The 24,566-nt window shown below is 41.1% G+C and overlaps 1 protein-coding gene and 1 long non-coding RNA gene across 8 annotated transcripts in view; one reads left to right on the top strand and one right to left on the bottom strand.

Annotated features, from left to right (window-relative positions):
* STXBP6 (syntaxin binding protein 6) overlaps positions 1-24,566 on the top strand; it is a 269,983-nt gene that overhangs the window by 94,258 nt on the left and 151,159 nt on the right. The gene's annotated exons all lie outside the window — the stretch shown is intronic.
* Positions 3,874-17,000, bottom strand: LOC138423842 (uncharacterized). Its single transcript, XR_011250472.1, has 3 exons — positions 16,883-17,000; positions 16,602-16,784; positions 3,874-6,386 (listed from the first exon to the last, which is right to left on the bottom strand). It is a non-coding gene; the product is annotated as an uncharacterized lncRNA (long non-coding RNA).

Genomic DNA, 24,566 nt, shown 5'->3' with positions numbered 1-24,566 from the left:
ATGTCTGACTGGTCCTCCTGGTGAGAGTTCCGTGCTTTCAGTTCACCCTGCAGATGTGTCCCAAGTGGCTGGGGTACCTACCTTCCAACCTCTTTGTCCTGATCAAAAGAGGAGGCAGCCAGGACCCCAGAGGTCAGATCTGAAAAGATGTTAAGCCTTAAGCCTTTTCCTTCCCCCTGTGTGGTGAAAATGGAGAAGGTGCAGCTGGAGGGTGGCTGTTGTGGCAGCCAGAGCCGAGGAATTTGAAAGTGTGGCTGTGGAAGCTTTGGCATCAGACAAGGACTCCCATGTCTAGTGGGACAGCAACCCTGGGGGGTTGATCACCTTAACATACATCTGCCAGAATCCCCCTAGTCCTTTGACCATTTGGAAGGGATTGACTAATTAGACATCTTACTAAGGATGTTACTCTCCCTTCCTGCCATGTTCAACTTAATTTCTCTAAACCAGTTCGTTGTTGTTATTTAGTGGCTCTATCGTGGCCGACTCTTTTGCGACCCTGTGGACTGCAGCCCTGCCAGGTTCCTCTGTCCATGGGATTTTCCAGGCAAGAATACTGGAGTGGGTTGCCATTTCCTTCTGCAGGGGATCTTCCGGATTCAAGAGTCGAATCTGTGTCTCCTGCTTGGCAGACAGATTCTTTACCATTGTGACACCTGGGAAGCCCTCTATAGACCAACAACTGAGCATAAAAGAACTTCCAGATAGAAACAGCAATACAAATAGCTAACGTGAACTGAGCACTTATTATATGCCAGTTACTGGCCTAAACAGCTTATATGCATGATCTACCATATGTATATATATGGATTGTGTGTGTGTATATATATATGGATTATAATATATGTATGTTTATATATAATCCTCCAAGAGAGGCACGGGTGCTTGTTAAGCCCCTTGATTAGAAGAGGAAAGTAAGTAGCAGGAGGTCCAGTAACTTGCCTAATCCCACAGAGCTATAAATACTGGAGCAGGAATTCCAACCAACTCCTTCTGTCTCCAGAGCCTGAGCACTTAACTTCCATGCTTCCTCCTGAAGCCACTGCTTTCTGTGTCAGGCTGTGTCCCTCTCCTCAGAGAATATCCCCCTGTCACCAGAAGCTGAGAGGGAATTATTGATCATTTATTTCAGTACATCTGCAGTACTGCCTTACAGAAACCAACTTTACAGGAAAGATGCCCCACGTTCTCCTCGGTGGTAGACTACCGTGGGACCCAGACAACCCTTGAACTCTCCTCATCTGCTTCTGCTCATATCTCTTCTGTGGTCATAACTGGGTTGGAGTCACTCACATTCACATCTCAGTGCTCCATGAGGCCTTCACTTAGGGCACTGACTGAGCAAAAGGCATTAGTGAGCAGTGTAGACGCCATGAAGTTTCCTTACTAGAGTTGGGGAAGGGTATTCCTAATCATGTATTGACGGTGAGTGAGGCAGCCCCTGTTCCCGAGCCCAGGTTGCACGGCCTCATGGGACTTCCCAGAGCCGCCTGGTTATAAAGAGTGTAGGGTTCTGCTTAGAGGACCTTCTTCTCCCCCAGCCCTTATGCAGAGCAATCCAGGGCTTCTTCAAGCTGCTACCTGCTCTGCTTGCTTAATCAAGCCCATTTGAAGACTTGCCCAAACCCATCTTAACCCCAAATGGAGATAAAACAACCAGAGTCATTATTAGGACCTATCTGCCTTAGACAGCAGTTAGGATTTGAAGTAACTTTATTTTCCTTGTTGTTCCCTGAGTTAAGGAGCTTTGGTAGCCCCCTCCATGCAGGCCAGATATGTAGGTGGGCCTGTTTTCTTTGGAAAAGAACTGGCTACTTTCATGTCGAAGAGCCAGTGACCAGTTTGCTGTCCCCTTTCTTCTTGTGAGTTGTCAGCCCTGCAAGGATACTCAGCTCACCCTGGGGCCTACTCTCCTTCCAGCCCTCTCTGAGGCCCCACCATCCCACCAAAGAAGAGCAGGTAGTACTTATTACATGCTCCCTGGCTTCATGCCCTTAGCCTTTCTCTGTCTGTTCTGAAGATGATGTTAACCTCTGCTATGAGTATCAGTGACTCTTAAGCCTTAGGGCTACCCTTTAGCACCAGTTAGCTTTTCATTCATTTAACATTTATTATATATTGTTAACCTTTTATTATGTATTATCAGCAGACATCCTATATTATCAGCAGTCAGAATTTTAGACATTTAGACAAAGCTGATTCCTTTAGACACAAAGCAGTGCTATCAGAGATGCAGAAGACATTATTCTTATCTTCATGCTGTCAGAAATTTAGTAGAAGTTTAAGCAGGAGCAGATCTGATTCCTTGAAGCATTTTGCATGTGCTCCCAAGTATGTGAAAAACTAAAGTGTGTTGGGGGGGTTTTCTTCACTCTTCGAAGCTTCATGGTGTGGCTTCTGCTTTTGAGCTATGGCTTTGCTCATATCTTTTCTTATTTTGCTCGTTTGATGAAATTTGTTGATAGCATTAAACAAACCAAGAGGGAAATATACCTTTTCTACCTGTGCCTAGTGAGATGAGGTACTTATCTGTTTCCTGGTATATTTTGAATGACAGTAATTAAAAATCTTTCAACTCATAATTTTCTTCTAATGATAAAGAGAGCCTTAATTGTGGGGTCAGGGTTAAATTTTCATGATTTGAAACATTAAATGCTGCTTGTAGAGCATGATTAGAGCACAGTTCTGTCACTTCAGAAATTCAGTTTTGTCTAGAATAACTCAAAAAGAGAAATATAAAATAATGCTTGGGAGTAGCCAAGTAAAACCTTCAGATTTGCTTTTTAGTTGTGAAGAAAATTAGGAATGAACCTTATGCAAGCTTAGAAAACATTTGAGAGAAGAAAAGTCTATGGAATAAATAGGTGAATATAATATGAATATAATACATGAAAACTATGCTAACATGTCTTCATTATATTTATGTGTATTTACTAAAATAGGCCACTTGGTCTACAAGCTTAAAATAAGCTTATTCTTCTTCTGAATGGGATTTTCTACTTTTTAAATTTTTTATGGAAAATTATAAATGTGCAACAGTAAAGAGAAGAATATGAACCCCATATGCCCATCATCAACATTTAACAGTTAACTCTCCTGGCCAGTCCTATTGCATTTATTTCCCATCCATTTCCCCTTGCTGAACCATTTTTATGTGAATCATCTTATTTCATTCTTAAATATTCCCATATATATATGTGTGTGTGTGTATATATATATATATATCTAAAAAACAGCAGCCTTTAAGAACCACAAAGTACCAGTATCACAACTGCAAATTCCTTAATATCATCAAAGATCAAGCTGGTGTTCAACTTTCCCAGTTGTCCCATATAGATTTATCTCTCATGTATATAAATTCCAATCAAGGGTGAAAATTTGAATGAACTGTAGAAAATAGATTTTTTTACCTATATAATACTTCATGTTTACATGCAACTGTAATTGAGATTCAGATAAGGCCTAAACAGTACAGTTGTCAATCTCTTAATTTCTTAAATTTATATTTACATACAAAAATGTATACAGATTGTGAGTGTACAGTCCAGGGAATTTTCCCAAAAGGGAACACTTCTGTAAAACCAGCACCCCGATGGGGAGCCCAAATATTACCAGCTCCTCAGAAACTTCCTGTGTACCTCCTATCAACCCCTTGTTCCCTATAAGATAACAGAATTTTTATTTCCAGCACCATAGTTTAGATTTGCCTGTTTAAGAACTTAGGAAATTCTAGAATATTACTAGTTAGTGCTTGGTTTTTTCCTCTCAATATTGTTTGTGAGATCAGGTCACCCACCCTTTTGCATATACCTGTATTTGGGCATTCTCATTACTAAGTACTCTTCTACTGTAAAAACTATACCCAGTTCTTCATTCTGTTTTCTGTTTTATTTGTAGTTGAAGTATACTCGATTTACAATGTTGTGTTAGTTTCAGGTGTACAGCAAAATGATCAGTTACATATTTTTCTCAGATTCTTTTCCCTTATCAGTCAGTTCAGTCACTCGGTCGTGTCCGACTCTCTGCGGACACGAATCGCAGCACACCAGGCCTCCCTGTCCATCACCATCTCCCGGAGTTCACTCAGACTCACATTCCATCGAGTCAGTGATGCCATCCAGCCATCTCATCCTTTGTCGTCCCCCTCTTCTCCTGCCCCCAATCCCTCCCTGCATCAGAGTCTTTTCCAATGAGTCAACTCTTTGCATGAGATGGCCAAGGTACTGGAGTTTCAGCTTTAGCATCAGTCCGTCCAAAGAACACCCAAGACTGATCTCCTTTAGAATGGACTGGTTGTATCTCCTTGCAGTCCAAGGGACTCTCAAGAGTCTTCTCCAACACCACAGTTCAAAAGCATCAATTCTTCGGTGCTCAGCTTTCTTCACAGTCCAACTCTCACATCCATACATGACCACAGGAAAAACCATAGCCTTGACTAGACGGACCTTTGTTGGCAAAGTAACGTCTCTGCTTTTTAATATACTATCTAGGTTGGTCATAACTTTCCTTCGAAGGAGTAAGCGTCTTTTAATTTCATGGCTTCAATCACCATCTGCAGTGATTTAGGAGCCCCCAAAAATAAAGTCTGACACTGTTTCCACTGTTTCCCCATCTATTTGCCATGAAGTGATGGGACCGGATGCCATGATCTTCATTTTCTGAAGGTTGAGCTTTAAGCCAACTTTGTCACTCTCCTCTTTCACTTTTATCAAGAGGCTTTTTAGCTCCTCTTCACTTTCTGCCATAAGGGTGATGTCATCTGCATATCTGAGGTTATTGATATTTCTCCCGGCAATCTTGATTCCAGCTTGTGCTTCTTCCAGCCCCGCGTTTCTCATGATGTACTCTGCATAGAAGTTAAATAAGCAGGGTGACAATATACAGCCTTGACGTACTCCTTTTCCTATTTGGAACCAGTCTGTTTTTCCATGTCCAGTTCTAATTGTTGCTCCCTGACCTGCATATAGGTTTCTCAAGAGGCAGGTCAGGTGGTCTGGTATTCCCATCTCTTTCAGAATTTTCCACAGTTTATTGTGATCCACGCAGTACAAGGCTTTGGCATAGTCAATAAAGCAGAAATAAATGTTTTTCTGGAACTCTCTTGCTTTTTTGATGATCCAGCAGATGTTGGCAATTTGATCTCTTGTTCCTCTGCCTTTTCTAAAAGCAGCTTGAACATCAGGAAGTTCATGGTTCATGTATTGCTGAAGCCTGGTTTGGAGAATTTTGAGCATTACTTTACTAGCGTGTGTCAGTTCAGTTCAGTCACTCAGTCGTGTCTGACTCTTTGGGACCCCATGAATCGCAGCACACCAGGCCTCCCTGTCCATCACCAACTCCCGGAGTTCACTCAGACTCATAGCGTGTGAGATGAGTGTAATTGTGCGGCAATTTGAGCATTCTTTGGCATTGCCTTTCTTTGGGATTGGAATGGAAACTGATCTTTTCCAATCCTGTGGCCACTGCTGAGTTTTCCGGTTCTACATGGTCCGTCGCAGCCGGCACGCTTCCCTTTTCCCTTATAGGTTATTGCAAAATATTCAGCATAGTTCCCTGTGCTACACAGTAGGTACTTATAGTACGTGTATGTTAATCCCCAACTCCTATTCCTCCTCCCCTCCAAACCAATGATCATGAGAGGAGAGTACAAATGCAGCATGTTTGAAATGCATTTCATTATGTTTTTGATCCATGCTTGGGCTTTTTCCAGGTTTTTGGCTATTACGAATCGTGCTTCTTTGAACATGTTCTTGTCTTTTGGTGACTCTGCACCTACGTATTCATGTTAGATATGTACCAGGAATATGATGACTATATAGAAGAGTATGTACTTCTTTAGCTTCGGTATATCTGCCAAACACATTTCTAAGAGATGATCTAGTACCATTTTACACTCTGAACAGCAGTGTGTAAAGTGCAGTCCCTCTACATATGGGGTCTTTATTAATTATACATACTAGGCATGTAAGTTTACTAACTGACTTTTTGCAATTGAAAATTTACAGGTGTAAAAAAGACATTTCTTCTAGTTTCTAGATACAAAACTTATCAACACATTATGGTTTTTAGCAATCCGAAATTTTAAGGAAATGGATTTTGACCACACTAATGGCCAAAATCATTCATTCTCCATCTGAGGAATATTTCCCATTTATAGAGTATCCAAGTCTTTGTTTATAACCATCTTCTCTGGGTGTATCTCTCTCACTGCGATGAAAATAGAAAATTGTTTGCCTTGATTCCTTTGTGAAGAACTTGTAGAAGTCTGGTGACTCTCTGTCTTTTATTTTCAAGCTCAGCTACTGTGTAACCCAGGTAGCCCCTTTTCATCTTTCCAGTTGTCTGTTTCACTCTTCTGTGGAATCCTTTTTAGTTTCTGCATTTCTCTGAAACCAGGAAGATTAAAGAAAACTTTTAAACTTGAGAAGAGAGAATCACTACTCAGTTTAGAGAAAAGCCTACCTTCTGGCCCATGTATTTTATATTTGTATTGATACTTTTAAATAAAAGATACTAGACATCAAAATAATGGCATCATATGGTGAGGTATCCAGCAGGATGTAACCAGCTTTTGCCTGTAGCTAAAATGTGTTTCCTCCAGTGCTTACTCTGTGCCCTTCTCTTTTGAATTTAGTTCTCATTCATATGGATTCATGCCTTTCCCCCTAGAACTACTTTTAGCTCTTTCTTCATCTTTCCGTTTGCTCTGTCTGCATCCCCTTCCCAACTGGTGTCATCAGCCTGGGCACTGGGCGTCAAGTCTTGCACCAAGGTAGTAAGAAGAAGGTAGGATCAGCTTTAGCATGCCCACAGGTCTTGCACTCCACTTCATGTTATGGAGCCAGTTGCTGTAACATGGCAAAGATCCATCTCCTTTAGCACTTAGGAGCCTGTGTGATATCGTTGAGTAATTTATAACCAGTCACATTCATGCTTGTTATGTGTGACAGAATCAATAACGCTGTGCTCTTTTTGTTTGTTTGTTTTCATTGCACTCAGAGACAGGGATTTCTCTTTTCCTCTGTCACCGTCTATTAGTTTTTGAAAGTCTTGCTAGGAAAAAACCGTACACCTGATTGGTCCCCTGGTTAATCAGGGAGAGCCCCTGCTGAGGTGGCAGCAAAGGAGGAAGAAGGGCTGTTAGGAATCATTGAAGATGCTGTCTAGGTGCACGTGGGCAGAAGGCAGTTCCTGTTTGTTTTTTTCTATTTCAAGAGAATTCTTTAAGTTCAGAAAATCCACCACAGAGAGTCTGGTACTGACTGTGAGACATTTCAGTGGCACAGGGCTTCAGAGTGCCTGCCCCATAGCCTGGCTCCTGTCACTTCCTGGAGATCCTTTGTGGAAAGCATCTGATCCCCAGACTTTGAGAGGTAGGCTCAAAGTTTCATTAAAGGGCATAACATCCAGACTTTTCATCATTGTTAGAGTTTCCCCTCCGAGAGCCTTTGGGTCCAAGTGCAGGGCTGAGCCATTGCCTAGAAGTCTCAACAAAGCCCTGCCCTTTTATCAGGTTCCACTGTGAGTTCAAAAATGGATCTTCACACATTTTAGGACTTTTTCAAAGTGTGAGTCCTCTTCATGCATTTTTGCTATCTGCCAAGGAAGTGAGATCTGGCATTTTTTCTCACTCCCACTTTCAGGGATGTAGAGCTTTGGGCCTTCTGTTTAAGACTAGGGCAAAGGAGACTGCATATGGAAACTTATTTTTTATATTCAGGTTTGTTTTCAGACTGGAAACTGATCTGACCCAAGAAGCTGTTAGTCATTAGTGAAAATCTGAGTGATCTTCTTGAAGGCAAAAATCAATCTGTGTAGAAATAGAAGCTTATCTAATGAGATGAGACTTCCGATGAAGGATCCTTATAAATCAAAGTACATCTTGGGAAGTGTCATGCTGGGAGAAGGTGTTCCCTTTCTTGAAGCCTGTTTGACAGACAGTGATATCATCCTATAACTGGGCAGTGTGTGGATCTGGAATTCATTTTGGTCATTAAACTGTAGCTGTAATTTCATAATTCTTATCACTGCCTGTTTACTGTTGTGTCAAACAGCCCCCTCCTCAGTCTTCATATTGAGTCCATTTCCTCCTTGTGCAAAGAATGCTCAGGGTGTAAGATTGGAGGTTGTGTTTATGGAAACATCTCTGTTTTGTGTAGCTGATGTGTGAATAGTAGTCTTCCAATTCTGGATCCTTCCCACCGTAGTTGGCAGTGACTTTTCTCGTTGGTAGTCAGTCTTTCTGTGTCATTCTTGGGCACGCGTACACCATGCCTCCTTGGCAGCTGCCGCAGTTGTTCTGGATTTTCTCATTTCTTCTCCATTGCCGCTTCTGTCGGCACGTCATTCTCAGTCCCTATTTTCTTCAGAGATCCATCTGGGTTCCCTTCTGTGAGCTGTTCCCATCGTGGCTGTCGCTCTTGTCTGAGCACAGCCACAGCTGCTTGTTCAAACCAGCTTGGTCCCAGAGAGTCAGAAAACTGAGATTCTTTCACTTTCCCTTCACATATGGAGCTCTGTGTAATTAATAACGCTCTCCCCCTTTACTTTCTACTAGAGAAGACCTGTTTCACCTTGTTAATCAAGACTGGATTATTTGGGGAGACTTTTACTGATAGATGGGGCCACTTTCTCTTTAGTAGTTAATAAGCACTTGACTTTGATAGTGATCCGCTACGACTTTGCTTTCTTAGGTTGTTACTTATGAGCAGTGTCTCAGTTGCTCATATTATAGAACTTAAGTTACAAGGCTCTAGCCTCTTTATCCAACTACTAAAATATCCTGGCCCAATTTATCTTTGTCTCCTTGTTTCCTTTCAAAGGCTAGTCCTTCCCTGTGTGTCATCTGTATCCCATACTGTCTTACTTTTTCAAGGACTGTGCTCTTCTGGTGGGATTCCTTGTGGCTCAGCTGGTAAAGAATTTGCCTGCTATGTGGGAGACCTGGGCTCTATCCCTGGGTTGGGAAGATCCCCTGGAGAAGGGAATGGCTACCCACTCCAGTATCATGGCCTAGACAATTCCATGGCCTGTATAGTCCATGGGGTGGCAAAGAGTCAGACATGACTGAGCGACTTTCATTTCCATGTTCTTTTGGTATCTTTTCTTCATCCAACTCTAGAAAACTGTTCCCATAACTACACCTACATACTTTCAGGTCTTCCGTTTAAAAAATAATCCTTTCATGACCCCAGACCTTCTGCCAGCATTTCCTCTTTGCCTCGTTTACCTGGAGAGATGTCTGCAATTGTTTTGAGTACTTATTTATTCACCCTTCATGCACCCTTTAGCCCGCTTCAGTCTAACCAAGACCCTCCCCACTTGATCTTTGCTCCTGACAGGAGCCCCTGTGCTACCTAACCCATTGCCTAGCTTCCCCTTCCTCTTCACTTCATCTCTTGGTAGTTTTCAACACAGTTGACATCTCTTTGCCTTAAAATCATTCCTCTCTTGACATCAGACATATCATACTCTCTTGCTTATCCTTCTACCACGTCACTAACTTTCATCTTTGTCTCCACTACAGATGTCTTTCCTATGCCTTACTTCTTAAATTTGGAGACTCTGGCTTTATCCTGGGGTACTCTTTTCTTATACTTCCTCTCTTTCTCTACATTCTTAGAGCTCTGATCAGTAAATGTTAGGGATGATTATTTCTAATATTACTACATTTACTTTCAGTTCAGTCGCTCAATCGTGTCCAACTCTTTGCAACCCCATGAACCGCAGCACGCCAAGACTCCCTGTCCATCACCAACTCCCAGAGTCCACCCAAACCCATGTCCATTGAGTCGGTGATGCCATCCAACCATCTTGTCCTCTGTCGTCCCCTTTTCCTCCCACCCTCAATCTTTCCCAACATTAGGCAGGGTCTTTTCCAATGAGTCAGCTCTTCGCATCAGGTGGCCAAAGTATTGGAGCCTCAGCTTCAACATCAGTCCTTCCAATGAATATTCAGGATTGATTTCCTTTAGGATGGACTGGATGGATCTCCTTGCAGTCCAAGAGACTCTCAAGAGTCTTCTCCAACACCACAGTTCAAAAGCATCAATTCTTCGGTACTCTGCTTTCTTTATAGTCCAACTCTCACATCCATACATGACCACTGGAAAAACCATAGCCTTGACTAGATGGACCTTTGTTGGCAAAGTAATGTCTCTGCTTTCTAATATGCTGCCTAGGTTGGTCATAACTTTCCTTCCAAGAAGTAAGCATCTTTTAATTTCATGGCTGCAATCACCATTTGCAGTGATTTTGGAGCCCAAATAAATCTCACTGTTTCCACTGTTTCCCCATCTATTTGCCATGAAATGATGGGACTAGATGCCATGATCCTAGTTTTCTGAATGTTGAACTTTAAGCCAACATTTTCACTCTCCTCTTTCACTTTTATCAAGAGACTCTTTAGTTCTTCTTCACTTTCTGCCGAGGTTATTGATATTTCTCCCAGCAATCTTGATTCCAGCTTGTGCTTCTTCCAGCCCAGTGTTTCTCATGATGTACTCTGCATAGAAGTTAAATAAGCAGGGTGACAATATACAGCCTTGACGTACTCCTTTTCCTATTTGGAACCAGTCTGTTGTTCCATGTCCAGTTCTAACTGTTGCTTCCTGACCTGCATATAGGTTTCTCAAGAGGCAGGTCAGGTGGTCTGGCATTCCCATCTCTTTCAGAATTTTTCATAGTTTATTGTGATCCACACAGTCAAAGGCATAGTCAATAAAGCAGAAATAGATGTTTTTCTGGAATTCTTTGGCTTTTTCGATGATCCAGCGGATGTTGGCAATTTGATCTCTTGTTCCTCTGCCTTTTCTAAAACCAGCTTGAACATCTGGAAGTTCGCGGTTCATGTATTGCTGAAGCTGGCTTGGAGAATTTTGAGCATTACTTTACTAGCGTGTGAGATGAGTGCAGTTGTGCGGTAGTTTGAGCATTCTTTTGCATTGCCTTTCTTTGGGATTGAAATGAAAATTGACCTTTTCCAGTCCTGCGGCCACCTCTGGGTTTTCCAAATGTGCTGGCATATTGAGTGCAGCACTTTCACAGCACCATCTTTCAGGATTTGAAATAGCTCAACTGGAATTGCATCACCTCAAGTAGCTTTGTTCATAGTGATGCTTCCTAAGGCCAACTTGAGTTCACATTCTGGGATGTCAGACTCTAGGTGAGTGTGAGTGAGCACACCATTGTGATTATCTGTGATTACTTTATGTGATATCTATGGTAATAAGATGGAGAAGGAAATGGCAATCCACTCCAGTATTCTTGCCTGGAGAATCCCAGGGATGGAGGACCCTGTTGGGCTTCTGTCTATGGGGTTGCATAGAGTCGGACACGACTGAAGTGACTTTGCAGTAGCAGCATAGTAATAAGAGTATGTACTGCCTAGAATACAGAAAATATTCCATAAATGGTGCTGTTACATGCTTTTTATCTTTGTTTCTTTCATAAATTTGCACATTGAGTAGACTCAACTATTTGTTAAAGGAAAGAGTAGTTGAATTTATCTTTCTTTGCTTTCAGATATATAGTGTCTTGGTTTTCTATTAGGTGCCAGTGGTCACACACAGTCTCTGAGAATACGTATATCCAGTCCGCCAGATACTGGGGCAAACATTTTAAGGTTAATTTTTTGACCCATCAACCTTTATTGGTCTACTCTCTTGACTTCACTCATTTTGATTGTTCCTAGATCCAGTGTGAATCCCTCTGTGTCTTGGATGCATTTTTAAATGACTTTAATTAGAACATTTGCATTGGGGGTTTTAAAGCAGGAAGAATAACCTCTGTGTTTATCTACCTCTGCCTGAGAGCCAGCCTGCCCACCCACATTTGAGGTGGTTGTACTCTTGGCTGCTCTTGGTGATGGTCAGCACACGCAAGACTTACAGTGCCCAGACCTTCTGTGCAATGTCAGAACTCCATAGCATCCCTCCTACAGTTACTATTACACATACACAAATATTGAAAAAAGTAAATTGTGAGGCTGCTTTCACTCATTAGTTCCTTGAATTGACAGCTTTTTGTTGCATACTCTGACCTCTTTTTAGGGAGGAAGCTACATTTTTGACTGGCTAAAGAAAGATGGAGAAAGTCAGAAGCTGCAAAAAAACAAAAACAAAAACACCCAAATTTCTGTTCAGAATATGTTTGGGAGGGAAAACAAAGCATGTAAGAAATTCATGTGACTTCATACAAAAAGTGACAAATGAATTTCAGTGAACTATATACATAAGGAACAAGTTTGAATCACTAAATTACAAATCTTTTAAAGTAAGAAAACAAGTATTCATTCATTCCAGATCTTTGGTACTTCCGAGTCAAAGCTGGAGTGCCTACTGTTCAAAATTTTTAATGGTTTTTATTTGAAGGTCAAGATAGAGACATTATACTAACTAGCGAAACCAATTTTTATTCCTTTCTAAATCTTCAAATCCAATTATATAGCTGTGCATTGTCCTAAATATATTCAGCTCAGTCCTAAAGAAAAACTGGTCTTTATTATCCATAGCAATTAAGTTTTCAGATGCCCTTTTTTACTTCAGAATGAAACCTGGCAGTTTTCACTCAGTGTACCTTTTATACCAAAGATTTTAATTACAGAAATGCATAAAGAGCAGAAAACTGAGAGATGTAAAAAATGTAAGGTTTTGATTCTGATGGAACTTTGAGAATTATTTATCTGTTAAGATTCTTTTTTCCCACTGTACATAATGAAAAGCTTGAATAAACAGTGGCTTTGCTAAATTGGGTATGCATGTTTTCAGCTAGGGGTCCAGGGCTGGTATCACCGCTCCTCTGCCTTTCAGCTTTGTCTGTATTCTCTGGCTTGAGTTGCCTTGTGCTTGCAAGAGGAGTGGCCCACCTGCAGGGTCACAACCTGCCTTTCTGGAAGGCAGAAAGGGCAACCCAGGAGGCAAGAGGAGTGTGTCAGCTTTCAAAAAGCTCTCCCAGAAGGCCAGGTGACCAGCAAGTGCCTTTCACTGGTTGAGATTCAGTCTCATGGCCACGCTCAGCCCTGAGTGAGGCGGAAAGCACAGGGCCACCTTCCCATCCCTCCAGATGAGGGTTCTGTTGAGAAGAAAACGGTAGACTGCTAATCCTGTCATCCCCTGGAGAGGGAACATACACTTTTTCTGAAAGGGTCTTCGCCTTGAAGAACTGATTCTAATTAACTTCAGATTTTTCTCTGACCCTCTTTTCTTCTGGGGCCATGTCATTTCCTTCGTCACTAGTAAGTATACCCTTCTTGATTTCTCTGCTTCATAGCAGTCAATTTAGAAACAATTACGTATGCACTTAGCTGTTGGTCTGCGGCGGTGGGGAGAGGCCAAAAGGGCGCAAGTCACCCCATTAGCCCTTGTGGAGATTTGTGCCATTTGTGGGTAATTGACTTGCTCTTGTTGTGGTCTTCACAGGACTCCCTGCCCTCAGATCAAAGGTGACTGTGTTCAATAAATACTGAATAAAAAATAAAACTGTCAGTGACAAAATCATGAGGATAAGATAACTGACCATTGGATTCTGGCCATTTCATTATTCTTGGGAAGAATGAGAGAGAATATGTCTATGCATCGTGATGGCAGTTTCCCAGGAAACACACTGTCCCCACCCACCGTGGTCCCTGATGGTCCTTAACCTCGTCCACTCGGTGATGTGACTGTATGTGGCGGGTACACTGGCACCACTGGGGAGCTTTCTCACTCACCTCCTCCTCCCCACCTTCACCCACTAAGAGTGAACAGTTTCCAGATAACCTCCTGGTCTCACTCTTCCACCTCCTTGGGATGGAATTGTTGGCAGTGTGCATTTGGTTATCCAGTCTGCTTTGAAGTATGGTTCTAATTTTCCCCTATAAATGAGGTTCAGATGGCACCACTTGTATGCCTTTGATCTCATTTTCACTGTGAAGATCTCCACCCATGGGATCAAAAGTCACTCAAGACCTACTTGAAAAGAGTTGATTTCCAGTTTTCTTTTGCTTCCTCTGCTTCCCTTCATTTTCTTTTAGGAATCCTGTCCAGCTCCATCGTGCTCCGTCCTGCAGTTTCATTGAATCATTGTTCTTTATAAGTTGACAAGGTGATCCCAACCCCAGATTTTCATTCTCCCCTCTCTTCAGCAGGGAGTGTCTTCACAATCTCCTTTCTCAAACACAGGATGAGTTGAAGTAAGCCCCTCTCCCAGACAAATGTGCCAAGGAGGAACTTGTGCAGCTGTACAGCGTGGCGGCCTGTTGGCATTCAACCAGCAGCATCTGGTCCTGTACTCTTGGCCTCTCAGAGGCTGGGAGAAGCGTCACCTCATTCTTTAATTTGTACTAGTTTCTGGAATGCTTTCACACAGGTGGTCCCTGAGTTAAGTACATAAGATGATACTCGCTAAGGCAAGAAAGGAGCCAACAGGGAAAAGGAAGGACCAACCCCGGAAAGGGCAGACACCCAGGAATCGGAATGGGGCTGCACCAGGTGGAGGGCTCGTGGCCTGACCGTGGCGGGGAGAACCCATCACTGGTCTCTGTATTCATGACAGTGAGCCTGATGTAGCTCATGGATATAGAATCTACCCCATAACGGGGTAGATTATACTCATTGGAACTCCACTTAGAATGAGAAGCTTGTAATGAGCTGGTGTTTTGTTTTTTCTTTATTACTCACAACCCTCTGACACTCATATATTATTAATATCTCCACTGTTTTCCTGAACCCCACATACAATCTTCACGGCCCAGTCAGTTGTATTGATTAATCTGATGAACGTTCATATTCTTCCAACTTCCTTTAATTGCATTTCCTGTTTCTTTACTCGCATTTCCTGTTTCTTTACTCAGCTGAATTTGGTGAGTCCTTCCAACTTCCGCTCACGTGTTGTCTCTCTCAGATGCCTGCTTGCATCCCCCAGCCTGAGTGGACGCCCGTCATCCGTGCTCCCACAGTATCCTTGTACATCCTTGTCACCTTGTCCCGCAGCTCAGATTTGCCCGTCTTCTCTCCTCCTACATGGCAGGGCTTTGAGGTCAATGGCCACGTGTTATTCAGCATCCTAAATATGGTGTCTAACCTGGTGTCTCATAGAAAATATTTGCTCAGTAATATTAACTGAATTAATGGATAAAACCTAAAGAAATCGCCTCCATTGTCAGATGTCATAGCTGTGGCATCTCTCCAGCTGATATAATAGACCCTACTTGGCTGGTCCCCATGTGATTCCTTAGTTTCAGTATCTATCTGGGTTTGGAGTGAAATGGAGTGGAGTAGGAGAAGTTACTGGAGCAAGAGAAAGGAAGGGGATTGATTGTGGAGAAAGGTTTGCCTGCAGGTCAACAGGTTTCTGATACGTACCAGCATAAAAATCGACCTGCAGTTCTTATCAGTCTATAGCCAGCCTATGTACTGAAGGGTCAGAAATGAGACAGCAGAGCAATAGTGAAAACCAGCCAACGACAGGTTCAGGATAAAGGGAAGATGAACATCATCTTAACCACAGACTATACAGATACTTCGTTCCTCGCCCAGGGATCTACCATCTGGCTGAATGCTTTCAATATGAATTTTGGTTTTCCATAATCACAGTTCTGAGCTTTTATTTGCCTTGTCCCTTTCAGCAGTCATATTCCCACTAAGATTACCTGTGCCTATGTGAAGTAAGAGTCTGAGAACCGGAACCATCCTCCATTCCTTCTAAATACTAGGTTTTGTCATTTTATCTTATACTGGGAATCATCCCAGTAAAGGTCATCTTTTTTCACCCCATTTGGGTGTTCTTCTTTAGGTATCAGTTGGATGGACAGGCCAGTCATCCTTCAAAGTTAATCTCTAGGGTTTTCATCACTTTTCAACTTTATTTTAAAAAGTATGACTATCTCAAAAAGAGAGTAGTATTGGGGGATTGGAGTGTGGGAGGTCAGTAATGACAAACTTTTTTAAGATAGCTGTGCAAAGAAGCAACACAGTCCCTCTCTTTCTAAAGGCTGTGGAAGGGGCCTCAATTTGCTATATTCTATTTATATCTAGGGATGTACTGTCCAGTATGTCCAGCTATACACGACTTTGAACACTTATAATTAAAACTAGCCCCAGGAAGGTTGTGCTGTAAGTCTAACATATACTCCAGATTTTTAAGGCTTAGTACAAAAGAAAAGAACGTGAAATAACTCATCAACCTTTTAATATTTATTACCTGTTAGGTTAATTGAAATAAATTGTTAACATCATCTGTTTCTTTCTACTTTTTAATATAGCTGTTAAAAATGAATGCTGTTCATGTTTTATTCTGTTGGACAGTATAGCTCTAGTGTTGTAATATTGTCGTATATTACGCATGCAGTATACCTAGTAAGAATTCAATAAACATATCTTGATAGCTTTGACTTAGAGATAATGGCCATTTCCATCTTTGAAACAACAGAAAATTCCTCATCTTCACTTCTCAGATTAAGCCCAACAAAGCTGTAACTCCAAGCATACATAACACTTGTGTTGTGTAACCTCCTCTAATGGAACCTTTTTGTTAATATCTTGCATTTATCTCCGTTGTTTCCCGAGGAAACCATTGCTATTCAGTTGTCTAACTGAGCATCCAGGGTTGGAAACAAGACTTACCAAACTAGAATAGAAGTCATGAAGACACTCAGACGCCACGAGCCAGAATTACGTTCGTCCATATGGCCTGCTGATGCATTATCTCTGTTGCCTTGGCCACCAGATCACCATGAAGGATGTAGATGCTATTGGGCAAGTGCCACAAAACATCTTGGTATTTAGCTTGATCCAAATCGATCGTACCTGTTTAGAGAAAGGAAAATAAGTGCAGTGTGGTTATTTTCTTTTCGTATAATGTTGAGATAGAATTAATTTTCTGCTTTTCAATCCCTTGTACCCACCTAATTTTTTCAATTCTGGGTTTTTTGGTGCTTTCTGGGTGCCTGGACTTGACTACATGAGTGCTCTTTCTCCCCCTGCATATCATCACCCTGGACATCAACACCCTGCTTTGTTATTAATAGTTCACCAGCGAGGCTTATTTGAGCATGTTGGACAAGTGTTTATGCAGAAACTGAGCTAGACTATGTCTTAAATCAGCATGGTGACTTTTCAAATAGGAATGTCTGGCTAATGGGGAGAGGACTTAATGTTTAGGGGCTTTGTGAAAGCTTCTGGGTGTGGTTCACCACTGAGATGCTTTCTGCTGCTCTGTTTCCAGGAAAGCCAGGCCTGACTTGCCCCTATTAGGAGCAGACAGTATTTAAAAATCCAAATGTCATTCCTTATAATGCAGTTTAGTTCTGGCATAATGAGCTAGCGTTGTTTTGTCTTTTTTGTTGTTTTCCTTATTAACATGTGAGAGAGTGGCTTCCTCTGGACCGTAGAATCTGGAAGGGGATTTGGTATAGATACTGATTTTTATATGTCTTAGAAATGGAGGAACAGTGTCTAACATAAAATAGATACGGCTTTTGTGATGAGTGTTATTTATTTTTTTAGCAGAGATAAAGTATGCAGTTAAATATTACAATCATAAAATCATCAAAGACAGAAGTGGAATCTTTTGAAAGACTAAATCTTTGCATGACTTTATTATGAATAGCTGTTACAGAGATATTAGGAGATAAGCAATCCTCAGTGTTGGTAAGCAGGGCACAGCATCCAGTTAAGCAGCTCTCCTACAGTTATCTGTTTACACACTGTGGTTAATATTACTCTTGTATTTTTTTTTAACGTTGAGATTTCCACACTGCCTGCATATTTTGTGTCTTCTGTCCAACAGCCAAATACAAGGATCTAGCCTTGATGCTCTCCTATATAAAGTTTTAAGTGATTTCCATTCCCTGGTACAATGTGTGCTTTGTAGATAAACAAGATGAATTATTTTCCTGCCCACATAAAGCTAAGCAGAATTTTTGTGTATAATTTTGTACCTAATTAACATTGCACTGCATTTGTAAAGTGGTAGAGTATTAGTGATTTTTGATTGGCAGTTCTAAAATGCCTTCTATTCATAAAGCCAAGAATACTGGAAGCAAAATGATTACCCAGATCTCTGAAAACCTGAATGTACACAGGCAATATCCTTTTATCTCAGCTGAAAGGCTGTATGTGTGTGCACACACACACACACATACATACACAGGGACAATAAAGCTGAATGTCAAACGGGAATATTGAAAAAAAAAAACAAACTTGCAGCCAGGAAAAGAATTGCTTAATTATCATGTTTTTGTATGTTCACATGTTTAAAACATGTCAGCTATAGTCAGAAATGATGATATAAATTACTATATTTCTTATATTCCTAAATTTTTTTTCACATTTTATTACTTCTGCAGGGGGTTGTGTCTTAGAATCTGTGACATCTTTAAATTGTTATCAGCCAGGTGGCAGTCATGACATAAATGTGATTGCTGTGCAGACTGGGCCTAACTGCCCATATTGTCATCATATCAGTTAAGGTAGATGGGCTTTAATTGCCCTGTAAGCTGCCTTCAAAAAGAGTATACCATTCAGTGTATATATAAAGGCATAGGAACAGAGAAATATGATCTATGATAAATCTAAAGCTAAAAGAGCTCTTCTAGAAAGAAACTGAGAACTTCCCTGGCAGTCTCGTGTTTAAGATGCTGCACTCCCAAGATTGGGGTCATGGGTTCAATGGGAGCTAAGATCCCGCATGCTGCATGGCAAGGCTATGAAATAGAAGTGTGTGGTCAAAAAGCATCCTGTCATGGTTTAATTGATGGTATCATTACTTATTTAGGGTTACATTGATCACAGTACATCTTGATAATCAATAGTGACCTGGATATGATGAAAACCAAAATATAAGGTCAGGGCTTTGCAAAGTTAATGTGAATTTTTTTCCCCTTTACATTCTTCCTATGGATATATTTCCATTTCTTCATCTTACTACAAACTAGAGCTCTCTTCCAGCTGGGGCAGCATTGCCAACTCAGCATCCAGAGGGCATGCCGCTCCTGGGGAATTCCATGGACAGAGGAGCCTGATGGGCTACAGTCCATGGGATTTCAAAGAGCTGGACATGACTGAGCAATTAATTCTCTCTCTCTCCCTCTCTCTCTCTGCATCCCCTAAGTGAGATAAGCAATCTACCCATATTCTTTTGCCCACTGTCTGTGTGCATGTACGTGTATACGCAATAGCGTTGAAAAGGCAAATGGCCAGTGTTTAAGTCGAATTGGAACTCATGAAACAGAGAGTAAGAAGCCACTAGCCTCCCAAATGGCCCTCAGTCTTGACTATGACCTAACACAGGTCTCTAGCCAACAAAGCTAATCAGTTACAGACACAGAAATAAGCTAAGTTCAAAGACATCTGGTCCTGGCCAACCTAAAGCTACCCTTTGAAACCAAAGGAAGATTCACATGTACTCTGTGACTCTACATTGCTGTTGTTCAGTTGCTAAGTTGTGTCCGATTCTTTGTGACCCCATGGACTACACACAGCAAGCCAGGCTTCCCTGTCCTTCACTATCTCCTGGAGTTTGCTCAGCAAACATTCTCACATTTCTCTCATTTGTTTTGGACTCTTGGGCTAGATCTCTCCTATGAAAATAGATATGAATGAAAGTTGCCACGTTATTTCTCTCTGGTCTATACATGGATGCTGAGTTGTTTTGTGGTATGTGTTTATGAGAAAGTGATTATTTCCAAGGCCAATTCAACATTTGAGAAGAAAGCCTTTCTAGGTGGAGATCTGTTGGCTAATCTTGGATTTGAAGAAAAAACATCAAAGAAGATATAATTTACGATAATTCTATTCTGCTGCTGCTGCTGCTGCTAAGTCACTTCAGTTGTGTCCAACTCAGTGCGACCCCATAGACGACCTCCTACCAGGCTCCTTTGTCCCTGGGATTCTCCAGGCAAGAACACTGGAGTGGGTTGCCATTTCCTTCTCCAATGCATGAAAGCGAAAAGTGAAAGTGAAGTCGCTCAGTTGTGTCCAACTCTTAGCGACCTCCTGGACTGCAGCCCACCAGGCTCCTCCATCCATGGGATTTTCCAGGCAAGAGTACTGGAGTGGGGTGCCATTGCCTTCTCTGATAATTCTATTCTAGTTAATTCTAATTCTATAATTCTAAGTTTATTATAATTCCATAATTGTGTATTCTAAAAATGTATGCTCAGTTGTTCAGTCATGTCCGACTCTTTGAGACCCCATGGACTATAAGCCCTCCAGGCTCCTCTGTCCATGGGATTTCCCAGGCAAGAATACTGGTGTGGCTTGCATTTCTTTCTCCAGGGGATCTTCCCAACCCAGGGATCAAACCCAGGTCTCTTGCATCTCCTGCATTGGCAGAAGGATTCTTTACTGCTGTGCCACCTGGGAAGCATTCTAAAAATAGAAATTTTATATTTTTTGCAGACATGTTTACTCCTGTTTTTAGAAGTGTTTTTTTTTTTTTTTTTTTTTTTTTTTTTGGTATGCACAACCCATCTGACCTCTCAGCTTGGATTATCTTAAATTTCACTTCCTCTCATAATTCATTTACTATGTTTTCTTTTTCCTGGTAAAATTCAGATCATTCTTACTTGTTTTCCTTTAGTTTGAGTTTATTTGTTGGTGAGCTCTTTTTTACATAAATCAGGCATATGTTCTTTTTTTTTCCCTTGGATTTTTTTTTTTAATCTGTTCTGTCTCTCTTTTGGCATTTTACCTTCAGTTCATTTTCAACTTTATTTTCTACCCTTTCTATATCTTGTACCTTTTTCTCCATTACCTAAAATTAGTTAATTTTTTAAATGTGGAGACTCCTTTATTATCAATGGTGTTTAGTGATGTCTATCTCCAGTGAAGAGGTGTTCCGCAGGATTCATCATGGTGAAGTGTTTGTTTTATCACTTTAAGAAATAGAGTGTGCCTAAAAATCCTGCATTTGTTGTTTCCACTTCTTCATACTTACTAAAGAAGTTTCATTCAATGCTGTGTGAATATCACTTTTTCTAAAATGCCACTCTGGATTGTGCAGTATCTCTCTCTGGGAAGATGAGTCTTCTAGAGAGGTTCCTTTCTTTCCCATACTCCAGGATCTGAAACATGGCAGGTAATCTGTAAATATGGTTGAATGAATGAGTCTGTCTTTAAAATGTATTTTGTCTTTTCCCCCCAAAGAAAAATATCTAATTCTACCAGGAGAAGTTTGGTGAACACTCAAGGGAATGAGGGAGAAAGTGGGCAATAACTGTTAATATTTGCCTTTTTCCTCTTGGAGGTGGAGTTAAACAACAGCTTTCTGAGGATGCAGAATATGCTTAAACAAGAAGGTATTAATTTTTATACTTCCAGGTAATTTCTTTTAATTGTATTCATTCAAATAGCAGTATAATAACCATTTAAAATTTTCTTAGGAAACAGCCAAAGCCTTAATCCAGTTACTCCATCCTATTACACTTTTCAGCCCTTGCCCACATTCTTTCATACAGTTGTAATTTTAGTAAACCAGCCCTTCTCCGTATCTAAGTAGAATGTCTCAAGAAATATTCTTTTTCATGTTACTGGTTCATCATGATGGAAACTCTTCTGGGTGTGATCACCAGAATAATACATGATTTACTTAATTCGTAGAAAATGAGGCACAAAGCATCCCCCACCCCACCCCCAGCAGTCATCGTGAAAGAATTTATTTTCAAGAGTAATATGTACAGTTAAAAGTTGTATTCATGAAATCTGGGTCATGACTAGCAAAATACTCGTTCTCAAAAGTGTGCAGTCACGATTGCATCAGACAGGATATGCTTTATTTTTTGAGGGAAATGTGGGTTTTCTTCAGAAATCCCAAGTTCAAGGGACCAATGAAAATTCCATGAAAATACCTTCCGTGATTTTAGGAAAGTGCAGGTGCAGGAGCACGGGCTATGTTATCTCCGAGTGATTTGCCAGGGGCCTGCTCTAACCAAGCCATGTGATTAGCCATCAGAGGAACGTGTCACAGCCTAAAGTGGATTTGATTTCAAACATGGATTCATTCTGTGCTAACAGAGCAGAGCAGGTCTTGAAGAAACCAAACTGAATTTCTGTACCTGTGGCCTGGGGAATATTTGTAAGTTAAAGTGCCTCTAAAAGTTCAGCCTGGTACCTTGAAGACACAGCCGTGTTCTTTTCTGTGTAGTGATGAAGTGCTTCCTTGTGAGTAGGAGGCTGTGTATTTTTCTAGGTTCTCTGGAAGCCATTTTGGTGGGACACTGCAAGCATTTCTCCCAGACTGCGCTTTGCTAGGGGCTGGGATCCGAGGGGTGGAAGGGAAAGAAATTCAGTGGAACATGTTTTCATTGAAGCTTATTGAATGCTGCCCAGGGTGAAGCCGAGGTCACTCGCCCCTCCTGTGTAGAACATTTTTTCTCCCCTTCAGCCTTTTCAAGCTGATACAATCCATAGTGTTTTGTTGGCCCGTATAAATATCTATTCTGAAGAAATTCCACTTGTGCTGTATCTTCTGGCACTGACAATCTTAAGTGCGAAACCAGACAGATGTTTATCAGCTTCCTGGGAAGTTCAACAGTGAAATTTCCTGGAACTGCCAACATGGGCACAAATGGCTTTTAGAACTGCCAACTACTGCTTGAAATCTCGGCGGCCTCTGGTGAGAGACAAGATAAGTTGCCGTCCCAGAAAGGAAATGCTTTGGACTAGATGTGGGCATAAGCGAACAGGGATATTCAGAAATCCAGCCCGTGTGTCTCACACCTTAAATTGATGTGGGGGGGAAACAGTTTGAGCTCAGTGCCGGCGTGTGGAGAGATGGAACGAAGATGTTTGCCTTTGCAGAGTCTACAGCGGCCAACGAATGGAAAGGGCGAGAGGCTTCTGAGAACGCTTTGATTTTGGAATGACTGTTTTTTTTTTTTTTTTCTAATGCCTGTTACTTGCCAAAGAGAATAATTTTCCCCAAACTTAGAGATTTTATTCAAAATAACCAGTCTGTTCTTGGGATTAGTGAAGAGTAGATTTGTAAAGAGTAGGTTTTTTTTGGGGGGGAGTCCTGTGTTTGCTTTCTGTTTTGGAGCATATTCCTCTTTTCTGCTGGGTTTCAGGGTGAGGTTTGGAACCCTGCAGGGCATCTTTTCCTTTGTTGGTCTGCTGAACCTATACCTGATATCTTCTGTTATCCATTGGCCCTGTATAATGTCACACTATTTTGTTTTTAATCTAGTGCCTGAGTTGGGTTTTAATTTCCAACCCATGGAAACCATGTAGATTGATGTTCAGAGAGCTTTCTTTCCTTTTTTGGTAAATTTAAAGAACAGTGTAAAACTCTATTCTTTTCTAAATACTCATGTACCAGAATACTAGAATTGTTTAGAAATCTGGGAGTGCCTGGTCTCAGGTAATAATCAATGATCAACTATGAGGACTGCCAGGCTGACTTGGAAGCTGTGAGCTGGTCTTTGCTTTAATCTCCGAGATACTAAATTATTTCTGCTATGCGTGTCTTGTTTCTATATATAGGTTTATCAGTATCTAAAGTGATTGCTAATAAGCTGGAAAGTGGTGTCAAAAGCTGGGTAGGTTATCCAGTTCTAATTTGTGTTCACAGTGTGAGGTTGCTAATAAACTAATAAGCTAGTAGGAACAGAAATCATTGAGTTTATGAGCTAGAGACACTATTAAAATTATAAATGAACAGCGTAGCATATGGCAGTGATGAGAATAAAAACAAGAATTGGAAGCAGGGGGGGATCCACAAAACAACCCCTGACAACAACTGGTTTGTTTAGAAACACTGATAAGGGAACAAGGTTAATGAAGGTGAACTGAAGTCTCTCCATTCCAGAATATTCTCTCCCCTCTTTCTAGTCATTTCTATGGCTGAACTCTGTTCCCCTTTGTAACTGTATATAGTTCTTAATTTTCCAGTTGTTAATGGTGTGTATTTGTATCAATTAGGCCTGATTTTCTGAGGAAAGTGAGAAGTCTCAGGGTGCTGATAGATCAGTCTGATAAAGGCTTGACTATTCTAAATTCGGAGGGACTATTTTGCAATAGGCAGGACATCTCAGGGCACCTTTGTGTTTTACTTTTCTACTTTTTCTTCAGCTCTTCCTCCACTCACTTGTGCACAGAGGTGTAACCACATTGGATAATAATTCAAAAGGCTGTCTGTGTAGTAAATGAAGATTAATGAGAATTAAGTCTCCCTGATTAATTATAGTTCCCCAGAACTAGAGAAAAAGGACTTTTTGTTAAGTTGCAAATAGAAAGATTTGGGACTATTTCATTGTAAATGTTAATACAGCACACTGAAGGGAGGGAGACTATAATAATGAAAAATAAGCCCCAAACATATCTGGTTGACATTTCTGCTAATGACACCAGAAGGAGAGCTACTGCAATCCATCCCTTGGACTGAGAGGGACTACGGGTCTAACACAGCACAGAAGCAGAGAAAAAGGACAGTATCAGAAGTGAATTAGAAAATAAATAAACTGTTCTTTGAAGATGTCTTTAGAGAAAAGGTTTTTGCAGAGTATGATAGAAAAACTTTCTCTGCAAATCAAGATTTGAGTGATAGCACTCGTAGGGCTTTTAAAGGATTTTGAACATAATACACTCCTG

This window comes from Ovis canadensis, chromosome 18 (assembly GCF_042477335.2).
Source record: "Ovis canadensis isolate MfBH-ARS-UI-01 breed Bighorn chromosome 18, ARS-UI_OviCan_v2, whole genome shotgun sequence".
Taxonomy (NCBI): Eukaryota; Metazoa; Chordata; class Mammalia; order Artiodactyla; family Bovidae; genus Ovis; species Ovis canadensis.
Note: the sequence above shows the minus strand (reverse complement) of the source record. Positions and strands in the feature narration are given on the sequence as shown.